The 25,866-nt window shown below is 41.0% G+C and overlaps 1 protein-coding gene across 4 annotated transcripts in view; it reads left to right on the top strand.

Moving 5' to 3' along the window:
• The window catches only part of SKAP2 (src kinase associated phosphoprotein 2), a 182,281-nt gene that overhangs the window by 57,648 nt on the left and 98,767 nt on the right, over nucleotides 1-25,866 (top strand). The window contains exon 1 of one of the 4 annotated variants that reach the window (XM_089315444.1): nucleotides 18,987-19,145. The exons of the other annotated variants lie outside the window; for them this stretch is intronic. The gene's annotated coding sequence lies outside the window, so the exon portion shown is untranslated. Of the gene's footprint in view, nucleotides 1-18,986; nucleotides 19,146-25,866 lie in introns of those variants that run through there. 4 annotated transcript variants of the gene reach the window in all.

The following is a 25,866-nucleotide window of genomic DNA, read 5'->3' as shown; positions in this document are numbered from 1 at the left end:
CAAATAGATAAAGATATTAATAAGAATTAATGATTACTTTGTTAGGAAAACATAAAGTAAGACTGTGATCTTATATGAGCATTGAAAACTACAGAGCAAAAACTAAAGGTGATATAATATAAAGTATAACATATATGGTGAAAGTTTGATTAACCAGAACTCAGTTATCCAGTTTTTCTTGTCAGCACTGCTTTTGAGCCAAAAAAGACAGGTAAATTCATATAAGTGCATCTTTCATAAGTTCCTTCTTGAGTCTAACATGGAATCTGTCTATATTCAGATCAGCAACTTTTATGTTGAGAGTATAATTTTGGCATTTACTCATTCAACAAATATTTAGTGAGCACCACTATCCTCAATAATTCCCATTTTAGGTGCTGAAGACATAACTTAGAAAAAGTAAAGTTATTGAAAAGTAATGGAGATGTTAGGATGAATTATTAGAAGAATATAGAAAAGAATTATAGAAAAGGTAGCTAACATGTTAGCAGTGCACCTATGTAAAGACATCTGTTAGAGTGTTGCGACTATGGGAAGAGAGAGGATGAGAAAGCATTAGGTAGAGAAATAAATTTTGAAGCCGTATGTATACAATTTCAGGTTAATGGTAAACTCATTGAATGATGGGGATTGAAAAGGCAAGAGATTTTTTTAAGTGACAAAAACAAAGAAAAAGCTATGAAAGTGGTTAGAGGGGGACTTAGTTGGCTTACTGTCACAGAGGAGAATGAGACATGTACAATTTGGTTAGTGAGAGTTGGGGGCAGGTGTGGGGCACAGGGGTTTAAGCCGCTGCTCCAGAGGCCTGCGTTGAGCCCCTCTGTTCCACATTTCCAGTCCAACTTCTTTCTGACATGCCTTGGAAGTAGCAGATGATGATCCAAGTTCTTGAGTCCCTGCCATCCATGTGGGAGACCTCATTGGAGTTACAGGCTCCTGGCTTCAGCCTGGCCCCACCCTGCCCATTACAGACATTTGGGGAGTGAACTAGTGGCTGGAAGATCGATCTCTCTCTGTCATTGTGCCTTTCAAATAAATACATAAATCTTAAAGAAAAAAATAAAATAAGAGTCAGAAAAAAAAGAGAGGTCACTGAATATGAGAACTGAGGAACATTTGATTTGATTTGACAAGGAAGGCATCTTTGTTGATCTTAAAGAAATTTGAATTATTTATGAGTCATTATTAGTTTTTAAAGATTTTTTTAGTTATTTGAAAATCAGAGTTACAAAGAGAGGAAGAGAAAGAGAAAGAGATCTTCCATCTGCTCGCTGGTTCACTCCCCAGAAGGCCGCAATGGCTAGAGATGAGCCAGGCCAAAGCCAGGAGCATCATCAGAGTCTCCCATGTGGGTAGCAGGGGCTCAAACACTTGGGCCGTCTTCTGCTGCTTTTGCCAGGCCATCAGCAGGGAGCTGGATCCAAAGTGGAGCAGCCGGGACTTGAACCAGCTCCCTTACGGGATGCAGGCACTACAGGCAGCAGCTGAGCCAGCTCTGAGCCATTGTTATTAACTAAAGTCCATACTTAATTCACATTTCCTTACTTTTTAACCTATATCCTTTTTCTGTCACAGAATCTCACCCTGGGCACCACGTTACATCAAGCTCCTGTTAGATGGAACAGTTGCCCAGACTTTGTTTTTGATGACCCTTGCTGTTTTGAGGGATACTGGCCAACTGTTTTGTGGACTGTTCCTCACTTGGGATTTGTCTGTTTTTCTCATGATTAGATTAGGGTTATGGGCTTTGGGGAGGAAGATCACAAAAGTGAAGTATCATTTTCATCATTCTTATCAAAGTGTGTGCTGTCAATATGATATCACTTTGGATATTAATCTTGATCACACATCTAAAGAGATGTTTTACAAGTTCTTCCCTGCTAAAGTTATTCTTTCCTTCCATATTTTAATTATTTTTCAACTTCATACTTTGACAAAACTTTTTTTTTTTTTTTTTTTTTTGACAGGCAGAGTGGACAGTGAGTAAGAGAGAGACAAAGGTCTTCCTTTGCCGTTGGTTCACCCTCCAATGGCTGCCGTGGCCGGCACGCTATGGCTGGCGCTGATCCGAAGCCAGGAGCCAGGTGTTTATCCTGGTCTCCCATGGGGTGCAGGGCCCAAGGACTTGGGCCATCCTCCACTGCACTCCCGGGCCACAGCAGAGAGCTGGCCTGGAAGAGGGGCAACCTGGACAGAATCCAGTGCCCCGACCGGGACTAGAACCCGGGGTGCCGGTGCCGCTAGGTGGAGGATTAGCCTATTGAGCCATGGCGCCGGCCTGACATAACTTATATTTACAGCATAACTTATATTTACAGCAAGAGTAGTACAAGGAATTCCCATTTATCCTCTCCGCAGATTCACCAAATGTTTATCTTGCTTTCTTTCTGTCTGTACACATATGAGGAGTCTTCAAAAAAGTTCATGGAAAATGCATATGATCAAAAACCATGTGTGGATTTAAAAAATGTTTGCACCAAAAATAAATGTATCTTTTAACTACATTTTTTTCACAAGCTTTTTAAAGCACTCACTTGTCTATGGGTATTTTTTCCTTTTGTTCTGAACTATTTGAGAGCAAGCTGGGGACATCATGTCCCATTAAATGCACGTGGGTTGTGCGTTTTTGTAAGCCTTCTACAAAACTGGTGTTGTGTTCTTTCAAGGTCTCATGTCAGGATGTTCGCATGTTTGCTTGTTACAGTGTTGGTAATGTTAACTTTGATAACTTGGCTAAACTGTTGTCTTCCAGGTTTCTCTACGCTGAATTTGCTCTTTTTTCCTTTTATGAATATTTAAGGAGATACTTTAAGGCTATCTAAATAGCATGGTATTTACTGAATTTTCATATACTAGTCCCAGCATTCTTTAATGCTTTTTTTTTCCTTATAATTCTTTTTATTTCTTTTCTTTTTAACTTTTATATAATGAATATAAATTTCCAAAGTACGATTTATGGATTACAATGGCCTCCCCCCCCATACCGTCCCTCCCACCCACAACCCTCCCCTTTCCCACTCCCTCTCCCCTTCCATTCACATCAAGATTCATTTTCGATTATCTTAATATACAGAAGATCAGCTTAGTATACCTTAAGTAAGGATTTCAACAGTTTGCTCCCACACAGAAACATAAAGTGAAAAATAATAGATGATTTTTTTTAAATGATGATGAAATCAGATCAGACCTATTGTCATGTTTAATCCCAATGAGAGTCAAGTTGGGAGTTGATAATTTCTTTTTTCTTTTTTTTTTTTTTTACAGAAGATCAGTTTAGTATGCATTAAGTAAAGATTTCAACAGTCCGCACCCCCATAGAAACACAAAGTGAAATATATTGTTTGAGTACTCGTTATAGCATTAAATCCCAATGCACAGCACATTAAGGACAGAGATCCTACATGAGGAGTAAGTGCACAGTGACTCCTGTTGTTGGCTTTACCAATTGACACTCCTGTTTATGGCATCAGTAATCTCCCTATGCTCCAGTCATGAGTTTCCAAGGCTATGGAAGCCCTCTGAGTTCTCCGACTCTTATCTTGTTTAGACAAGGTCATAGTCAAAGTGGAGGTTCTCTTCTCCCTTCAGAGAAAGGTACCTCCTTCTTTGAAGACCTGTTCTTTCCACTGGGATCTCACTCACAGAGATCTTTTGCCAGAGTGTCTTGGCTTTCCATGCCTGAAATACTCTCATGGGCTTTTCAGCCAGATCCGAATGCCTTAGGGCTGATTCTGAGGCCAGAGTGCTATTTAGGACATCTGCCATTCTATGAGTCTGCTGAGTATCTCACTTCCCGTGTTGGATCACTCTCCCCTTTATTTATTCTATCAGTTAGTGTTAGCAGGTACTAGACTTGTTTATGTGCTCCCTTTGACTCTTAGTCCTTTCATTATGATCAATTGTGAACTGAAATTGATCACTTGGAATAGTGAGATGGCATTGGTACATGCCACCTTGATGGGATTGAATTGGAATCCCCTGGTATGTTTCTAACTCTACCATTTGGGGCAAGTCAGCTTGAGCATGTCCCAAATTATACATCTCTTCCCTCTCTTATTCCCACTCTTACATTTAACAGGGATCACATTTCAGTTAATTTTTAACACTTAAGAATAACTGTGTATTAATTACAGAATTAAACCAGTCATATTAAGTAGAACAGACAAAAAAACTACTAAGAGGGATAATGTATTAAGTTGTTCATTAACAGTCAGGGCTATGCTGATCAAGTCACCGTTTCCCATAGTGTCCATTTCACTTCAACAGGTTTCCTTTTTGGTGTTCAGTCAGTTGTCACCGATCAGGGAGAACATATGGTATTTGTCCCTTTGGGACTGGCTTATTTCACTCAGCATGATGTGTTCCAGATTCCTCCATTTTGTTGCAAATGACTGGATTTCATTGTTTCTTACTGCGGTATAGTATTCTAAAGAGTACATATCCCATAATTTCTTTATCCAGTCTACCGTTGATGGGCATTTAGGTTGGTTCCAGGTCTTAGCTATTGTGAATTGAGCTGCAATAAACATTATCTTTGATGCTTTTGTAATGATAGAGTAGGAAGTTTCCCTACTCTATTTATTTATATCAGTATTAACTTATAGATTCTTATTTTATTCAGCATGTTATAGTCTTTTACTATCAATTATTTTGCTGCTTAAATCCCCAGAACTGAGAGTTGGAAACCCTTTCTAGTTGGCGCCTGTGTACGTAAAATATATTCCCATTCTTATAAAATTATTTTTTATTATTTTTATTTATTTGAAAAGTAGACACACACACACACACACACACACAGATCTTCCATCCAGTGGTTCATTCCCCAGATGATTGCAACAGTGGGGACTGGACCAAGCTGAAGCCAGGAGCCAAGAACTCAATCCAGGTCTGCTGTGTGGGTGTCAGGGACCCAAGTACTTGAGCCGTCACTTGTTGCTTCCTAGGATCTGCAATAGTGGAATCTGGAGTTGAGAGCAGAGCCAGGACTTGAACCGAGGCACTCCAATAGGAAGGTGGGCTTCCCAAGCAGTCAGCTATGCCAAAATGCCTACTCTTTGTGTGTGTGTGTGTGTGTTTTTTAATATATATATTTTAAAGATTTATTTATTTATTTATTTATTTAAAAGTCAGAGTTATGGAGAGGCAGAGGCAGAAGCAGAGAGAGAGAAAGGGAGAGATCTTCCCTCTGCTGGTTCACTCCCCAATTGGCTACAATGGCTGGAGCTGGGCTGATCTGAAGCTAGGAGCCAGGAGCTTCTTCTGGGTCTCCCACACACGTGCAGTACTTGGGCCATCCTCCACTGCTTTCCCAGGCCATAGCAGAGAGCTGGATCAGCAGTGGAGCAGCCAGGACTTGAATGCGCCCATATGGGATGTGAGCACCACAGGCAGCGGCTTTACCCGCCACGCCACAGTGCTGGCCCCTCTATGTGTTTTGAGTACTTCATGAAACAGGATGTTCTAGGCTCATCTTGTACTTTCCTTTTCTTATTGGTTTTCTTTATACACATATTGTTGGTTTCTTTATACACATATTTTTCAAAAATTATATGTCATTGTTCTTTTAGTTGCATTTCTTATAGTGAATTTTTCAGATTTTTCTCATTTTAATCATATATTTGTATAAATTGTCTTTTCCTATATTTACTCAGTTAAAAATTGGCATGGGGCATGCGTTGTGGTGCAATGGGTTAAGCCTCTGCTTGGGACACCTGCATCCCATATTGGAGTGGTGATTTGAGTCCTGATTAATTTACTTCTGATCCAGCTTCCTGCTAATGCATCCTGGGAGGCAGTACATGATGGCTCAAGTGATTGGACCCCTGCCACCCCATGTGAATCCAGCTGATGTTCTGGGCTCCTGGCTTTGACCTGGCCCCACCTGGCTGTTGTGTCCATCTAGGGAGTGAACCAACAGAGAGATGATCTGTCTCTCTGTATCTTTGCCATTCAAGTAGATGAAAATCAATAAAAATCAACAATTAAAATTAACCTTCTTTTTCTTTATTAAATATTCATTATGTTTTAAGAATTCTAGAACATTATCAGATAGGTTGTGTTTCTTCCTTGCCTATCACTTATGATATTGATTTTAAAATGTTGTAAAATTTCAGCGTCAGGATGAAGGCAGTGTAGTCCAGTGTTTCTAATTCATCAATGAAGAATGCCCTGTTTTCTATTCCTCCTGCAGATTTCTTCACCATTGTCTCCTATTAAATCTTACCTATTGTACTCATTTGCCAAGATACAGGTTAAATAACCCTAATTTGAAAATCTGAGATCTAAAAATTTTGAAGCGTTTTGGATTTCAGCATTTCAGATTAGTGATGCTGAACCAGTAAACCTATGCTAATATTTTAAAATCCAAAAATCTCTAATGTCTGAAACACTTCTGATCCCAAGCATTTTGGTTAAAGGATACTCTGTCTACATTTTGTGCTCTGCATATGGTAAAAGAATAAAGAGTACAGTAGATGTGCTCCTGTGTGTGTTCAACAAGGACTATTCCTTAAAGACCCCTACTGATGTATTAGGTCTGAGCTCAAGCAACTTCCTAGATTTCTGAAATGGTACTCTAATAGGTGACTGCTTCTGCTGGCTTTTTATAAGACCTTTTCTTGAACATGAGGTTGTTGGCTAGTAAAATCAAAGCATAATATAGGGGCTTAAATGACACACTGTTGTTTATCACTCTTTGTGTCTTTCCAAAATGGATTTGAGGTGCTAAAATTTTGTTACTTCTCATATCATGCTGAGAATTGTACCTTGCTAACTATTGATGGTTAAATTAAATTCACTGCTTCTAAAGCTATCAAAATGAAGTAATTATTAAATAAGAAGAAAAATTCAAAAATCCATTTATGAGTTTATCCATCCTTTGATCTAAGATAAATTTATAATATGTAATAAGTAGATATCTATCTTATTAAAAAGCTTAGAACTTTCTGGTGGAAAAAAGTGATACTACTTAATATTAGTGTATTTATCAAAAGGAATAAATTATTTACTGGGATGGACTAGCATATGAATCTTTCACATTCTTCTTCCTTGGTTGTATATAATTATTGAAGGATATCTATTGCGAGTGATAAAGAACTTGGCTGGAGTTTCAAAGATGGAGGAATTTGTTGTATAAACTGAAGGAAATACTTTGTAGCAAGAGTAATATTGAATTTCCATGGCCCTTATCTGTAGGACCATTAGGATTTTTTGTTTATATAGTAGAATCTCTTTAATTGGTACATAAACATTTATGCACTTATGATCAATGTTGTTTTATCTATTTCTTCACCCACTCTTCTCTACCTCTAGAATTATTGAGACAAATTATTATAGATGAAATATATTGACTTTGTAATTTCTAAAAATGAAAATTCAAATTTTATCAACACTGCACATAAAAAAAAGTCAAAAATGTGAGTTATTACTCCCTCTCCTCCCCCCAAAAAAGATCGACTTTAACAACAGAGCTCCTGCTAGGGGAGGCAGCTCAGTTGATTACAGAACCAGATGACATTAGGGAATTGTCTTCTTTGCTTTTAATTTGTTGTGACCTTTTCCAAATAGAAGGATTGGATTAAGCAGTTTCAGCTAATGTATCAAATTCTCCATAGATAGTTAACCAATCTCTTTCCCTGGTTTTGGTTTCTTTTGGCTCCAGTTTCCTAGGGCTGGCACATTTCCTGACAGCCATGGGCTAAGTAATTGTTTTTAAGCCTGGATCTTGCTGCTTTGAAGAGACTGTCGATATTACCAAATATAAAAGTTGACTTATTTAATAGTGGCTCTGCGTTTCACTCATTTGCTTTTTTTATTTTTTTATTGTTTAAGATTCATTTATTTACTTGATGGTCAGAATTACACACAGAGAGAAAGAGAGGCAGAGAGAGAGGTCTTCCATCGCTGGTTCACTCCCCAGATGGCCACAATGGTCGGAGCTACGCTGATCTGAAGCCAGGAGCCAGGAGCTTCTTCCGGGTCTCTCTCGTACTGCCTTCCCATACTATTAGCAGAGAGCTAGATAGGAAATGGAGCAGCCTAGACTCCAACCGACACCCAAATGGGATGCCAGCACTGCAGATGGCGGTTTTACCCGCTATGCCACAGTGCCGGCCCCTTATTTGCCTTTTTTTTTTTTTTTTTTTTTTTTTTTTACAGGCAGAGTGGACAGTGAGAGAGAGAGACAAAGGTCTTCCTTTTGCCGTTGGTTCACCCTCCAATGGCCGCCACGGCCAGCGCACCACGCTGATCCGATGGCAGGAGCCAGGTGCTTCTCCTGGTCTCCCATGGGGTGCAGGGCCCAAGGACTCGGGCCATCCTCCACTGCACTCCCGGGCCACAGCAGAGAGCGGGCCTGGAAGAGGGGCAACTGGAACAGAATCAGGCGCCCCGACCGGGACTAGAACCCAGTGTGCTGGCGCCGAAAGGCAGAGGATTAGCCTGTTGAGCCACGGTGCCGGCCCCCTTATTTGCTTTTAAAAATAAGTGCACCCACCCCACCTGATAGAGAATCGTCAACTGTGAGAGTTGAAAATGTGCTCAGAGATTATTTCATAGATAAGGAAATGGAAATACTGATGTGTTAAGTGGCTTGTCCAAATAGCCTGGTAGTGGCAAAAATGATTCTGTGATGGGGCTGGTGCTGCGGCTCACTTGGCTAATCCTCCGCCTGCGGCGCCAGCTCTCTGCTGTGGCCCGGGAGGGTAGTGGAGGATGGCCCAAGTGCTTGGGCCCTGCACCCGCATGGGAGACCAGGAGGAAGCACCTGGCTCCTGCCATCAGATCAGCGCGGTGCGCCGGCCGTAGTGGCCATTTGGGTGGTGAACCAATGGAAGGAAGACCTTTCTCTCTGTCTCTCTCTCTCTCTCTCACTGTCTAACTCTGTCCAAAAAAAAAAAAAAAAAAAAAAAGATTCTGTGACTTAAATTTATTATATGCCTTTTATTTGGGTGTAAGACTTAATATCTTTTGTCCCTTCTGGTCCACCTTACTTGGCATGTCACAGAAAATAGCAGTTACTGTCTATACTATTTAATAGAAAATAATTTAAAACTCACGAAAAAGAAACCTTTCCCAGAGAATTGATGTGATTTAATCTAATGTCTAATCTAGGGGCTGTCCATCTTTCTCCTGCACTAGGGTGTGGCGAAATGGCTTCACTTGTCTGATAGCTGTGTGGAAGGCCAGTCCATGTAAGACATCCAATTTAGGATTCTAGGCCACAGGGTTAAGGAAAGAGCCCATTGGAGAATTCCTTAAACTTTTTCTCATCTTGGAGAATTAACAGCTGAATTTCTGGTCAACCTTGTTTAATTAATGATGGTTGGCAATTGTGCTTTTGCTATTTCACATTCAGATGTTTTAAAGTCAGGTAAAAGCAAGCTTACTGGGCCTGGGGAGGGCTATCCCAGAAACAGCAGGTAGGTGAGGATGTTGAGCATTTCAGAAACGCGGCCCTAATTTCTAGCAAACCCCATGTCACTGTTGGACTGGAGCAGCCTAATTGCCGTTAGGAAGGAATTGGTTTCTTGAAAGGCAAAAATCATGGGGCAAACTTCCTATGAATTTTATTACATTCTTTCCATGAAATTACTTCTGCAACATATTGATTAATATCTAACTTGAAGAATTTTATGTAGGCATTTCACCACTGTAATTTTGAAATATGGAAAGTCCTTGCAAACATTCCTAGATTGCCTTCTGTCCGTCTGCCCGGTAAAAGATCCTTTTAGTTAAATGGACCATCCTCCTTAAATGATGTCATTAGCTCAGATTGAAAAGACATTGCCTGCAGGGAAATCATTTAATTGAACTAAAGTGCCTTATTTCTGTAGATCTTGGAGCAGCTCACTCACTCTTACCATGAGATTAGATAATTTATATCAGATAACTTTTTCAAATCTACAAATGGTAAAATGCTAGGAAAAGTAATCTCCCTTTTAAGGTATTTTGGTGTTTCATGATTTTCCATTTATATCAATGTTAGAACTGATGGTTTTTAAAGTGTAGACTAAAGTCTTATTTTTCAAATAAAAGTGTTTTACTTCATTAGACTAAACTATGAACACATTTGGTTTATATAGGTTGGTGGCTCCAGAATAAATGTTTGTAACTTAATATAACTTACTTTTTGCTCTTTTTTTTAACCATTGCTTGTTTTTGCTTTTAAGTCAGGTTTATTGAGGTATAATTTAGATATAATAAAGCTCATCCTTGAAGTATACAGTGTGATGAGTTATACAGCTGAGTAACCACCACAATCGTGATAAGATACAGAATATTTCTGTCACCCCAAAAAGTTCCTTTGTGCTCTTTTGTGGTTTGCCCATTTGCTGTGGGGTTTCTGCCAACCACTGATCTAACGTCTGCTGCTATAGATTTGGTTTTCCAGAGTCATGTAAAGGGAATACAGTGCGTAGCCAGGAAGGTCTGGCTTGTTACACTTTTGTGGTTTATCCAAGTTGTTGCATGCATCTGCAGTACATTCCTTTTCATTGTTGAGTAGTGTTCCATTGTAGGGCTATGCCACAGTTTGTCCATTCATTAATGATGGATATTTTTGTTCATTTCAGTTTTGACTAATATGAATAAAATTATTGTAAATGTTTTGTTTACAAGTGCTTTGAGAGGTTATATTTTCATTTCTCTTAGGAGTAGATTTCTGGATCATAATATGTATGTGTTAACATTTTTTTTAAAGATTTTATTTATTTATTTGTGAGTTAGAGTTACAGACAGTGAGAGGGAGAGACAGAGAGAAGGGTCTTCCATCTGCTGGTTCATGCCCCAAATGGCCACAACGGCCAGAGCTGAGCTGATTTGAAGCCAGGAACCAGGAGCCTCTTCTGGGTCCCCCATGTGGCTCCAGGGGCCCAAGCACTGGGACCATCTTTCACTGTTCTCCCAAGCCATAGCAGAGAACTGGATCAGATGAGGAGCAGCCAGGACTAGAACCGGTATCCATATGGGATGCTAGCACCGCAGGTATAGGATTAACTTACTGCGCCACAACACCAACCAGGTGTGTTAACTTTTGTAAGAAACTTCCAAACTGTTTTCCTGAGTGACAGTACCATTTTGCATTCCCACCAGCAATGTTAGTAAAAGTTGCTTTGCATTCTCAACAACCTTAGAAATATCTGTCTTTACATTTTAGTCCTTCTAGTAGGTGTTTTAATTGTACTTTTAATTTTACCTATTTATGTCAATCCTTGAATCCTAAGAATTAAAAAAGAAAAGGAACCAAAACACAGCATCTATCTACTTAAGCTGAATCTGTTTTAAATATACTACTTTGGTTTGGTTCATGGTTTTGACTGGTAATAATCATATCATTTTAAAAAATTTTGTATAATACTCAATGTATTATAATCACTTTAGATATTATAGGATTAAAGTCAATATCATCAAATATTTTGGTCCTGTTTCTAACCATGCAGCATGTAAATGTTGGTTGGTACAACTCATGACTCCTCACCTGTTGGAATTTACCCTGTTGAGAAATATTTTATTGCATTTTCTTGAAAACACACATATGTTGCAATTTTTAAAAATTAAAACTATAATTTTTAAAGTTTCAATGTATATTCAAGAGTTACATCATTGTACTATTTTCATATGTATTTTAAAAAGGTATCACTGTGTCGTAGTGGATTACGCCACTGCCTGAGATGGCAGCATCCCATATAGGTGCTGGTTTGATTCCCAGCTACTCCACTTCCCATCAAGCTCCCTGCTAATGTGCCTGGAAAAGCAGCAGAAAATGGTCCAAGTGCTTGGGTCCCTCCACTCACATGAGAGACCCAGAAGAATCACCTGACTCCTGGCTTTGGTCTGGCCCAGCTCTGCCTGTTGCTGCCATTTAGGGGATGGAAGATTCTATTCTTTCTCTCTCTCTCTCTCTCTCTGTCTCTGTCTCTCCCTCTCTCCATCTCTGTAACTCCACTTTTCAAATAAAATACATAAATTAAAAAAAAAAAAACTCTTAACAAAGGTGAGCTGAGACAGACACCACTTGTGTTTGCAAGGGTGAGCTGAGACATGAGATAGACACCACTTGTGTTTGTCAAAGCATATTTTTTAAAAAAGATATCACTATATTTGACTATTAAAAATTTTAATTTATTTGAAAGGCAGAAACACACACACGCATACACACACATACACACTCTCTTCCATCTACTGGTTCACTTCTCATATGCCTACAAAAGCTGGGGCTAGGCCAGGTCAAATCCAGGAGCTGGGAACTCAATCTGGATCTCCCAAGAGGGTAACAGGGACCCAAGTACCTGAGCTATCAATCACTATCTCTCAGGATGTGCCTTAACAGGAACAGGGAATCTTAAGGAGCCAGGACTTGAGCCCAGGCATTCTGATATGGAATGTGGGCATCTCAAGCAGTGTCTTTACCACTGCCCCAAATGTCTACCCCCATTAAAATCTTGATAGTGTCTACTTTGGAGTTCTTGGTGTCTTGGCACAATAGAAAATGTTTCTATGTTGAACACTTTTTATATACAATGACTAACTGTTAATAATTTTAAAGTCTTGACACATGGTTTCTACATTTTGCTTGGATTGGCAGTTTTGAAAAGAGGAAAATTATTTTACACAAAAGTGAAGGGTAAGTGAATGCTGTCCAAAGATCTCTATACAATCTCTAAAAGCTTATCTATTTTATCCTGAACACTTTTTTTTTTTTTTTGACAGGCAGAGTGGACAGTGAGAGAGAGACAGAGAGAAAGGTCTTCCTTTGCCGTTGGTTCACCTTCCAATGGCCGCCGCGGCCGGCGCGCTTTGGCCGGCGCACCGCGCTAATCCGATGGCCGGAGCCAGGTACTTATCCTGGTCTCCCATGGGGTGCAGGGCCCAAGCACCTGGGCCATCCTCCACTGCACTCCCTGGCCACAGCAGAGAGCTGGCCTGGAAGGGGGGCAACTGGGACAGAATCCGGTGCCCCGACCGGGACTAGAACCTGGTGTGCTGGCGCCGCAAGGCGGAGGATTAGCCTAGTGAGCCGCGGCGCTGGCCTTATCCTGAACACTTTTAAAAATTAAGAAATTCTTGAACATTAGTTTCTAAAGTAGATATGAAATACACTGTTTTTTATTTATTTTTAAAAGATTTATTTATTTATTTGAAAGTCAGAGTTACACAGAGAGAGGAGAGAGAGAGAGAGAGAGAGAGAGAGAGAGAGAGAGAAGGATCCTCCTTCTACTGGTTCACTCCCCAAATGGCTGCATTAGCTGGGACAGGGCCACACCAAAGCCAGGATCCAGGAGCTTCTTCCAGATTTCCCACACAGGTGCAGGGCCCCAAGCACTTGGGCCATCCTCCACTGCATTCCCAGGCACATTAGCAAGGAACTGGATCAGAAGTACCGGAGCCAGGTCTCGAACTGGCACCCATATGGGATACCTCACCTGCTATGCCACAATGCCAGCCCCTGAAATACATTTTAATAAAATAACCAATATACCAATGTTCCTATTAAGGTTGAAGGCACTGTGGTGTAGTGGGTAAAAGCCGCTGCCTGCAGTGCAAATACCATGTGGGAGATGGTTCAAGTCCTGGCTGCTCCACTTCTGATCCAGCTCTCTGCTATGGACTGGGAAAGCAGTAGAAGATGGCCCAAGGACTTGGGCCCCTGCACCCACGTGAGAAGACTGAGGAAACTCCTGGCTCCTGGCTTTGGACTGGTGTAGCTCTGGCAGTTGCAGCCAACTGGGGAGTGAACCAGAGGATGGAAGACCTCTCTCTCTCTCTCTCTCTCTCTCTCTCTCTCTCTTTCTCTCTGTCTCCTTCTCTCTCTGTATAATTCTGACTTTCAAATAAATAAATAAATCTTAAAAAAAGGTTGAAGGTAGTACCCAGAAGAATGGCATATTAAATAATATTATAATTGAGTGGTAACTGGTGAAATCTTTTCTTGACATTTTTTTGGTATTTGCTCTTAAATAACCATAACTCATATCTTCCTGTATTATGTTTCATGACTCTTTTGTAAAATCCACATGTAAGATACCTGAAATTTCACTTTGTTTAATTTAGATGATTTCCTGTTATGTATTCTTATCATTAATTTGATATGAATCTCACCAAAATCAGTTGCAACAACATCCAATTTTCTCCTTGTCTCTACTTCACTGCTAGGTCAGCAAACTTTTATGGAGAAGAGAATGAAAGGGCAGGCTGGTCTGAAACAGGTAATAGGCAGCTTTTTGTGTCCAGGTGAGAGGGTTCCTCGCTTACAGACCTAAGTAATTAGGGGCGTAAGGATCCTCCGATAATTCAGCCAATAAAGGTGTTTAATGATAGAATGAACAGTTAGAGGTGATGATTAATTAGCCTGGGCACTTTGGGCTGGCCAGTGTGCATGCAGCCGTCCACACTGGCCATCAGCTGGTAGGCATGCAGCCTTGTAAAGGGCTTTCTGCTCTGACACTGGTCATATATCATTGCAGCTGTGCCCTTTGATTACTGGGAGGGCTTGCAGAGTGATTAATAGCCAGGATCAATGTTTCTGCCCAGCACATGACATTTGGTCACAGAGCAACCATATACTTATTCCCCTTTGGCACAACGCTTAGGAGGAATGAAGGATGAGACCTGCCAATTTATAGCTGAGGAGCTTCCAGTTTATAAAATGAGTCAACTTTGACTGTACAAAATTATTCCCCATTGAAATAATTAGTGCAGCATTAAACACAATTAGAACTAAAACTACAGGAGCATGCTTGCTGAATTCAAGCCAGTTGACAGATGGTTAAGGCCTGATATTTGGCTTCCTATGATGACCAAAAGTTATTATTTTGCTGAGAAAATGAAAAAGCTTGTAAGAGAACAGTGGCTACTTTTTTAAAAATTAGATAATATAATCCAAAATACTCATTTGACATACACTGGAATGTTAGAATAAACAGTGAGTGTGACAGCTGTATAAATGACTAACAAACAATTGACTGTTTTGGTGTGAATGAAGCTTATTAATACAGTGTGTATCCACATAAGGCCCACAAATAAACAAATTAGTTACAGGAGGACCACTTTAATGATTTTGACCACTTTTATTTAATGACATATATTGGGCTTCAATTCACTTGTAGCAGCACCCATAAATTCTTTTTTTTTAAAGATTTATTTTATTTATTTGAAAGACAGAGTTACAGAGAGAGGGAGAGACAGAAAGAGGTCTTCCATCCGCTGATTCACTCCCAGATGGCTGCAACAGCTGGAGCTGCACTGATCTGAAGCCAGGAGCCAAGAACTTCTTCTGGGTCTCCCACATGGGTGTAGAGGCCCAAGGACTTGGGCCATCTTCTACTGCTATCCCAAGCCATAGCAGAGAGTGGGATCGGGAGTGGAGCAGCCGGGACTAGAACTGGTGTCCATATGGGATGCTGGCGCTTCAGGCTAGGGTGTTAACCCACTGTGCCACAGCGCTGGCCCCATCTAACTTTTCAAATTAAAGTTTCATAACTTAAAAGTCCAAATACTGTAATAGACTAGAGCATGTTATTGCGGTCTTTGATTTTGATAACAACATTTAACTATTAATGGCCCATGTTACATTTGAAATGCTGGCTGTGTTTTGTGGTATTTGGTTCACAGAGTATTTTACTATTTCTAAACCAGTGCTTGATGTGTTTCTTAGTGCAGAGTCATTTTACGTTCTGTTCCTAATTACTCCAGAGAAGCTAGGTAGAACAAATTGTCAAGGTTGGCTGAGTTTACCATATCACTTTATTTCCAAAGTGTCTTCAGATGTATGTGTGTATGCTATTAAGCCTATAATTTGAGAATTTTGGGGAAACTATAAGAGATGTATCTGAATAGAATTTCAGTTTTCTAACTTACTTGTTTAGAGCTATAGTTGCATTTTGTGCGTGTGTTTACACAAAAGTTCATTTTTCTTATCTGATTTTTCTTGTAAGCCATTCAAAAGGGATCTAAGATTAATATTTTGTTTGGTATTTATATGCCTCTTTAATTGCAGGGCCAATTTAAATTCTGGAAGTTTTGCATTAGTCACATAATTTATTAAACATTTACATTTCTTAATTTGTAATATAAGAAAGATATACTAATTACTACCTGGATTTATATGTTAGCCTTTTTTCTTAAAAATCTACGTGCTTTCTAATTTCTTCTGTAACAAATTTTCTTTTTTCTCAACCACAGGGAAGATAGAATGATAGGAAGTTTCTTTGCTTATTCCAGAGCACAGCTAGTGACACAGCTGTTACAAAACAAAAACAAAAACAAAAACAGGACTTGCTTCTAATGATCTATGCACTGTTCTGGTGTTATCAGTTTGTAACAATATAAATATATATAAATGATAACAGCCAACTTTTTCAAAATAACATCTTTAATGGTATTTTTTACAACTATCCAGGTCTACTTTCCTTTTAGTTACTAGGAGCTGTGGTGAGTCTGTTCTTCTCTATCCATACATTTTTCTTAAAGATTTCTTTATTTATTTGAGAAACAGACTTGCAAACAGAGAGAGGGAGAGACAGAGAGGAAGGTCTTCCATCCGCTGGTTCACTCCCCATGTGGCCACAATGGCTGGAGTTGGGCCAATCTGAAGCCAGGAGCCAGGAGCTTCTTCCAGGTCTCCCTTGTAGGTGTAGGGGCCCGTGTACTTGGGCCATCTTTCACTACTTTCCCAGGTTTTAAGCAGAGAGCTGGATCGGAAGAGGAGTAGCCGGGACATGAACTGGCACCCATATGGGATGCCAGTGCCGCAGACAGAGGCTTAACCTACTATAGCACAGCACTGGCCCCCACACATTTCTTAATACCTTCTCTTGACCAATAGCATAAATTTTCAAGCTGATGGAGGTTTGAAAATGAGATGGTTAAGTCCTTTGTGGTTGTGAATTAGAGTGAATTTTTGAGATCAGAGGAATTTGGCTTCATTCTTAGGCTCTATTATGAGATAGCTGGGCATTGAGTACATGAAAACTAAAAATGAGCTTAATTGATTACTTCAAGTCTTTGGATTCTTACTTTTACTCCATTTCCTGTCCCATGTGGATGTATAATAAGTGTTCAAATGATTGAAATTAATTAGTTATGGGGCAAAGAGATGGGAAGGATTGAGTTAATTACACATTAGGTAATTGCTCTCTGAAGAAGAATGATCTGTGGAAGGAGAGATAAGGTTTTCTTAACCTTAAAAAAGAAGGACTGGGCCAGCGCCATGACTCAATAGGCTAATCCTCCACCTTGTGGCACCCGCACACCGGGTTCTAGACTCGGGGCGTTGGATTCTGTCCCGGTTGCCCCTCTTCCAGGCCAGCTCTCTGCTGTGGCCCTGGAAGGCAGTGGAGGATGGCCCAAGTGCTTGGACCCTGCACCCCATGGGAGACCAGGATAAGTACCTGGCTCCTGCCATCGGATCAGCGCAGCGCACTGGCCGCGGTGGCCATTGGAGGGTGAACCAACGGCAAAGGAAGACCTTTCTCTCTGTCTCTCTCTCTTACTGTCCACTCTACCTGTCAAAAAAAAAAAAAAAAAAAAGGACTGTACAACTGCATATGTAGAATATGATCAACCAAGTATGCTCAAGAAACAAGGTGTTTTGGAACTGCCACTTTGTGGAAGAAGTCTTCATTTAGTTAGGGACTGAAATCATTTGTATGCTAAGAGGCAGCAGGCTGCTCCTGCTCTAGCAAGGGCATGTGTTCACTATAATTGAGAGTTTTGCTGCTCTCCCTTGCTTCTCCCTTGCGATCCCTGCCTTGCCTATTAACTCTGCAAGGAGTGCCTGTCTCCCTCCCTCCCACCTGCCCCCACCTTCATCTGCCCATTTTTATCCCTCAGTTCAGCTCATGGATAATTTCTTCAGTGAGTCTTTGCAGATATCTTGAGAACTTCCTTTTGCTGGGTCGCTCCCCAAATGGCTGCAATAGCCAGGGCTGGGCCAGGTTGAAGCCAGGAGGCAGGAACTCCGTGCAGGTCTCCTACATGGGTGCAAGGGCCCAAGCATTTGGGCTGTCCTCTGCTGCTTTCCCAGGTACATTAGCAGGGAGATAGATTGGAAGTGGAGCAGCCAGCATCTCAGGTGGCAGCTGAACTTGCTGTGTCACAGTGCTAGACACCAGTATTCATTTTTTTAAAGTTTTTTTTTTTATTATTTGAAAGGCAGAGTTACAGAGACATAGAGGGAGAGACAGAGATTTTCCATCCACTGATTTACTCCCCAAATGGCCACAATGGCCAGGGATGGGCCAGGCTGAAGCCAGGAGCCAGAAGCTTCTTCTGGGTCTCCCATGTGAGTATCAGGGTCCAAGGTCTTGGGCCATTCTTCACTGCTTTCCCAGGCACATTAACAGGGAGCTGGATGGGAAGTAGAACAGCTGGGACTTGAACTGGCGCCCGTATTGGATGATGGTGCTGCAGGTGGCGGCTTAACTGGGTATACCATAACATTTGCCTTTTTCCAGTATTCATTGTTTAATAGGAAGGGGAAAGTCTCATTTTAGATGCTTAATGTCTTAAAAATAATTCTTCCATATACTTTAATCAGCTTTATTACGTTCACTCTTCAGTAGTGTGTTGATCATGTCCATCATGTGTCAGTCTTCTCTAGAAGTCCATATTGATAGTTACTTGTGATGCAATGCAGTATGTGGTGATTTACATCCCATGCTATTCAGGAAGTCCAGATTTTTAGAATTGAAAGATGAATATTAGTGATCACCTCCTTTCTTGTGGTGGGGGTGCACACACTGCTACATGGAGCATTACAGTGCAGGGGGATAATCAGGGGATACCCTGGAAAATGTTTAATCTCTGACTACGGGGGGGTGGGGAGCGTAGAAGAAACCTTGATCTGTAGCCTTTGTTGATTTCCATTGTACAAATACACCCACAGGGAAGGAAGGATTTTCTCTGTACCACTTAGGTGTAAATGATTAGGGGCCTGCAAATTAACAATAGCTAGATAAACAGCAGAGAAAGCAAAGTTGATTCACATGTGTGTGGGAGCTCTCAGTGATTAGTAACTCCCTGAACGATCAGAGGTAAAGGTTTCTCTGCTAGCTTCATAGAGGCAAGGCCTGTAAGCCTTCAAAGGATGTTTTGAGATTGTTTCATAGTCTTCTGAGTGGGGCCTGGGGAGTGTTCCAGTGCCCAAGGTGAGGGCTTCCTTGCCTGGAGACTGGGCGTGGGCATGGGGTTGCACCTGTTGACTCTTGTAAGGCTCTGCTGTAGTCGGATCAGGGAAGTTCCAAGAAGTCTTTCTGCATCTGCTGTGGGGTTTCTGACCCCATCAGCAGGCAATGTGGTGTCACTTGTGGGCTGCAGAAGAGATGCTGACAACTGATTTGTCCAGCTCCGCTGAAGTGCCGTGATAGAGGCGAGTGTAGAGCAGAGGCGTCCTGGAAGAAAAGGTGCTTATGCTGACTCCTGAAGGATGAGAATGAGTTAAATAATAAAGGTTCGGAGAGTGGGATTGTTAATGCTGAATGAGTAGCAGATTTGTTCAGATCCTGGTGAGTCTTATATGTGCAAGTATTGCTAAGGAATTCAGAGATGCCTAGAGAAATACTGGTAAGGTCATTTTTCCCTCCCGAATCATCAACCTAGGAACAGTACAGACTGGAGAATGACCAGAAGGAAGGCAGGAGGAAGGAGGAGAGGACAGATAAGGTATTCTTAGGGATGTGAGTAAGCAGTACTTGATGACTTACTGGGAGAGAGGAGAAAGTGAAGACCAAGTCCTAGATGTCTGTCTTAGGCAAGTGAGTGGGGAATGGTGTATTTCACAAGGATAATATAAGAAGGGGGAATGATTTGGGGAGATTTAAAAGTACTAAGTAGGAACTCCTTAGGGATATACACGTGGTAATGTTGGCAGTTAGATATGAGCCTAGAACTCAGGAGAATGATATGGGGTAATCAATGTGTTTCAGGAGAGGCAGAAAGAATTTTGTATGTTACTTACCTGTGTTAGTCTGTTTGGGCTGCTGTACCAAGATATCTACAGCAAGTAATTTATAAATAGAAACTTATTGCTCACAGGTCTGGGAAGTCCAAGATCAAGTCATCGGTAGCCTGGGTGGTCAGTGAGAGCCCGTTCTTCATTGATGACATCTTCTCTGTGTCTTCACAGCCATAATTTTTTTCTTTTTTTTTTTTTTAAGATTTACTTTATTTCAAAGTCAGAGTTACACAGAGAGAAGAAGAGGTAGAGAGAGAGACAGAGAGTGAGGGAGAGAGGTCTTTCATCTGCTGGTTCACTCCCCAGTTGGCTACAACAACCGGAGCTGCACCAATCCAAAGCCAGGAGCCAGGAGCTTCTTCCAGGTCTCCCAAATGGGTGCAGGGGCCCAAGGACTTGGACCATCTTCTACTGCTTTCCCAGGCCATAGCAGAGAACTGGATTGGTAGTGGAGCAGCCAGGACTTAAACCAGTGACCATATGGGATGCTGGCACTGTAGGCAGCGGCTTTACCTGCTATGCCACAGCGCTGGCCCCTATCTTCTTTTTCATGTAACTCTGTTTTTGTTAGGTTGACTTCCAACACATCATCAAAATTTATTATAAATGCTTGCTATCATCCACCACTTGTAAGAAGGCACTCAGAAGGCTTCTCCCATAAATCCAGCCCCTCATTACTAGAATTCCCATTGTAGGTGTTGCCTGACCCAACTGTGGAACTTAGATCTTGGCCATGTACTTGAATAGATTCTCCAATATAAGACTTATTTTTATAATGATATTGCATATCCATTGTGAAAGTTTTGCCTCAGAATCACCAAAAGAAACTTATCCTAATTTAAGCAGGTAAATTTTATAGAATGATGTGAATGGAAGTGCTTTGTCATTGATTGTCAGTTTGGGGAGTAGAGAAAGGTTAAGATATATACCATTTATGTTTTAGGTTTTGTTTTGTTTTTTAAGATTTATTTATTGAGAGAGATGAGAGAGAGAGAGAGAGAGATCTGTCATCTGCTGCTTCACTCCCCAAGTGACCAATTTGGGCCATCATCTGCTGTCTTCCTAGGCATATTAGCAGGAAGCTGGAATGATAATGGAGTAGCCAGGACTCAAACCAGCACCACAATATGGGTGCTGACATCACAAGTTGCAGCTTAACCCACTGTGCCACAGAGCTGGCTCCTGTGACTTGCCTATTAATTGGCATATTTGATGCCAATAAAAGTTGCATTTTATCTTTTTTTTTATTTGAAGGAGTTAGAGGTGGAGAGAGAGAGAGAGAGAGAGAGAGGTCTGCCATCCAATGGTTCACTCCTCAGATGGCCACAATGGCCAAAACTGCGCCAATCAGAAGCCAGGAGCCAGGAGCTTCCTCCAGTCTCCCACATGGGCACAGGGAACCAAGGACTTGGGCTATCCTCTATGCATTCCCAGGCCATAGCAGAGAGCTGGATCAGAGGTGGAGCATCCGGGAACTAAACTGGTGCCCATATGGGATGCCGGCACTGCTGGCGGTGGCTTTACCCGCTATGCCACAGCACTGGCCTACTTTTTATCTTTATTAAATTTCATTGAGTATAGTTGGGCTTCAAATTTTTCTGATCTGTGACATAGAGAAGTACTTAGGAAATTAATGGAATTCACTCCATTAATTCAGAATTTGTGGTAATAAGGGCAAGAAGTTATATTCCTTCTGTAAGGAAAAGTAAGCTCATTCATTGTTTAAGATGGCTGTAGAGAAAATACTGAATCATTCTTGTATTTTATAAACATGTATGCAATGATAACAATTACAAGTAATTTTAAGTTTTTAAAATCAGGATGCCTGTGGCATAGCCAGTAAAGCCGCTGCCTGCAGTGCTGGCATCCCATATGGGTGCCGGTTCAAGACCGAGCTGCTCCACTTCCAATCCAGCTCTCTGCTATTGCCTGGGAAAGCAGTAGAAGATGGCCCAAGTCCTTGGGCCCCTGCACCAGTGTGGAAGACCCGGAAGAAGCTCCTGGCTTCAGATCAGCCCAGCTCAAGCCATTACAGCCAGTTGGGGAATGAACCAGTGGATGGAAGACCTCTCTCTCTCTCTCTTTCTCTCTCTCTTTTTGCTCTCCTTCTCTCTCTGTGTAACTCTGACTTTCAAACAAATAAGTAAATCTTAAAATAGAAAAGAAGAAAAAAGTTTCACTAAACCTTTAAAAAAAAATCAGGATGTCCCCCATTAGATTTTTATTGGGAATCATTTATGACATATTGAATTTAAGTTTCTATTCACCATCAGATTAAGACTATTTATCACTGTGTTTTTTTAAAAACATTTTCAAATAAAATCTTGCTGCCACTCATTCAAATTTATTGCCTTATAGTTCATTTTAGTTAGTGCATTTAACTTCCTTAATCCTTTGAAATTCAAAACTTAAGTTTAGAATGTCTTGGCTAGTAAAGCAGACCCTACATAGTCTGAAGAAAATTATCTTTTTAGCTGCTTTTGATGTTAAAAATGCAGATGACTGAAATTCATTTATTTAGTCTTATGATAAATATTTGAAGGAGAGAAAGTGAATTTATTTTTGCTTTAAATTTGTCTTGCATATTGTGTGTTAAATATAGTACTTGAATTACATTTATGTTACTTAATCACAAAATATATTCACTTTAGACACATAAGAAATATATTGGTGTAAGCTGTGACTGCTCTCTCAGCTGATGAGTGGCAGAACTTCAGCTGGGAAACCCAGACCTGTGTGACCTCTGTGCCCATGACTTCGACCTATGTGCTCTCCTCAGACATAGCCAGATGATTACACCGCAGAACAATGAGTATAGTGATAGAAATAAGTCCACTGTTTCAAAGTCCTTTGCTGTTGTTGACATCATTTTGTGAATTTCAAAGGATGAGACAATGTGCTGCACTGATTGTTAGCAGAGTCATGGAGTGCGGAGCTGGATGGGCCTGGAACACTGTCAACTAGTGTTCTAAGGCTTTAACATAAATCATCTCATTTAATCTTCAGTACAACCCTATGAGGTTGATGCTGTCACTGCTCTCCTCTGCAGCCCAAGAAATGGAGGCTAAATTCAGGTTAACTAACATGCTTTCCCAAGGGAGCCTAGGCTAAACCTGGCCCTGCTCTTTTAAGCGATGCTTCGTTCTGCCTCCTTGAAGTGTTCCTTCCCCAGGCCATAATGGCAAGGGCTCTCTCATTGGCCAGTAATGATTTTCCTAAAACAAACCACTTTTAGACTTATATTAGCGATTCTCCCAGCATGGCTGTGTTCTGTTTTAGGTGCCAGTGGTCAGAAATCAATTCAGTGACTTTGTGCTCCCTTTTGTCAGAGTCAAACCCATGTAAAATATAATTAGTTAGATGGCTGTGTCAAAATTTATAGCTTGGGACCAGTGCCGTGGCGCAGTAGGTTAATCATCTGCCTGCGGTGCCAGCATCCCATATAGGCGCCAGTTCTAGTCCCGGCTGCTCCTCTTCGAATCCAGCTCTTTGCTGTGGCCTGGGAAAGTAGTAGAAGATGGCCCAAGTGTTTGGGCCCCTGCACCTGCATGGGAGATCAGGAAGAAGCTTCTGGCTCCTGACTTTGGATCAGCACAGTACCAGCCATTGTGGCCATTTGGGGAGTGAACCAACGGAAGGAAGATCTTTCTCTCTGTCTCTCTGTTTGTAACTCTACCTCTCAAATAAATACATAAAAAAACCTTATAGCTCATAAAGTTATGTATTACCACAATTATATTCTTCTAAATGCTAAAAAATTAGTTCACTTATGGACGAAAAGTTGTAAAACAATATGCATACAAGTATATTGTTTTACCAGGATCGTGGTCTGGTCTCCTGTTTCTATCTCAATGTACTGTTCATGCCTCATGCTGCATCTTTCTTACCACCCTTCCTTGCAGATATCTCAGTGTTCGTCTTGACTGGGCGCTCTAGACTTGTGTGATAGCTTGTTACTCTCAGTAGTTAGTGTTCTTATGTTTGTGTATGTTCAGAAAGAAACAGCTGCCTTCTGCACACATTTTTGGTGTTTATTTGTGTTTTCAGGGTGGTGACCTTATTTTGAAACACCTGTGGATGAGCAAAAGAATACATTGCCTGGGGGTGTGGATTGATTAGTCTGCTATTAATGCTTAAATGATAGCAAGAATAATGAAAGAAGATGAAAGTTAAATCAGTGGGAATCTTATACATCTGAGAAAATAAATATTCCAGAACTGTGAAATGTACTACTTAATATTAGGAGATTTTATCAAAAGCAAATTTTATTTCCTTTGTTTTCTGTCATCATTTAGTTTCTTTGAGGAGGAAAAGAGGTCATGATATCTCTGAAAAGTCCATAATTTAGGCTTTATTTTGTGTTGTATTTAAGTATCTAGAAAGACTGTACCAGTGACTTCAATTCTTTTGATTCTTTAGAAATGTATTTGAATTTTATCCTCTGGATTTGAAAAAAATCAAAGCCATACTATATCCAGCCATTTTTAAAAAAGATTTATTTATTTATTTAAGAGACAAGAGTTACAGACAGAGAGGGAGAGACAGCGAGAGGTCTTCCAACCGCTGGTTCACTCCCCAAATGGCTGCTATGGCCAGAGATGGGCTGATTCAAAGCCAGGAACCAGCAGCTTCTTCCAGGTCTCCTATGCAGGTGCAGGGGCCTAAACACTTGGACCATCCTCCACTGCCCTCCCAGGCCATGGAAGAAAGCTGGATTGGAAGAGGAGCAGCCAGGACATGAACTGGCACCCACATAGGATGCAGTGCTGCAGGTGGAAGCTTAGCTTACTACACTACAGTGCCGGCCTCAACACTTAACACTTTTAACCACTGCATCAGACTCCCACCCCTCCAGACAAGATTTTGTATTTAGTGTTTAAAATAATTGTTTCTTATGTTAAATTTAGAATGTTTGTGAACATTTACCAATTTTCCTCTGAATATTAAATGTCTCTGGACATTTTAGAAGTCCCAACCACCATGTTGGCTCTTTTAGAGACTCCAGACTCTTAAATTAGGTTTGTGAGCCAGACGTTTGGGACTGGCAAGTCGTTTGGAATGGTGAGCACATGGGATGCAGACGTGCCAGAGGTGAGAGAAGATGGGGAAGTAGGCAAGGGATAAATTGTAAAGAGTCGTATGTGAAGAAGTTAGGCTTTATCACACAGATAGCAAGGAATTGTTGTGAGATCTTGATGGGAGAGTGACAGGTCAGATGTGTGTCTAGGTAACAATACCTGGCAGAAGTGTGAAGAATAGCCTGGAAAGACCAGAAGTCTGGCAAACTGTTGTGATAATCCAAGAGAAATGAGAAACAAGAGCTTGGGCCAAAGAAATAGTAGTGAAGAGTAAAGAAGGGGGATAAACTCGAGAACTATTTCAGAGATAGAATTGATGGGATTTCGTGATGAACTGGGTGTGGAAGGTGAAGGAGGAGAAGCTGGGATGTGTTTCAAGTTCTGAGATGACTTAGATAGATGTGGTAGCATTCATAGAGACGGGTTACAGGAAAGATAGGAGGTAGTTGGAATTAGATCAGCCGCAGTGAGAAAGAGGATATGGAGGGAGAGGGTAATGAGTTAGTCCATTTTCAAATACAGTAAATTTAAAGGTAAGACATTTAGTCATTTGAAATATGGCTTGGAGTTTAAGAGATTTTGACTAGAGTCTTCAGCATGTAAGGGGGCAGTGGAAGGTTGAGAAGTGTTGGTGAAATTACCCTGCTGTGGGGCTGTGAAGAATTGCAGAAGTGAAACTGCTGGAGTTGGAATCCTGGGCAAACATCAGCGTTAAGGACGGGATTGAGGAGGAGGAGGAGGAGGAGGAGGAGGAGAGCATCTTCATCCCACACGGAAATGTGCTTTGCAGACAGACGGGGTCATCAAGACCATCAGCAAATTTGTCTACTAAGAGTT

The sequence above is a fragment of the Oryctolagus cuniculus genome, chromosome 16 (assembly GCF_051225735.1).
Source record: "Oryctolagus cuniculus isolate XC-2025 breed Fujian yellow rabbit chromosome 16, ASM5122573v1, whole genome shotgun sequence".
NCBI lineage: Eukaryota > Metazoa > Chordata > Mammalia > Lagomorpha > Leporidae > Oryctolagus > Oryctolagus cuniculus.
Note: the sequence above shows the minus strand (reverse complement) of the source record. Positions and strands in the feature narration are given on the sequence as shown.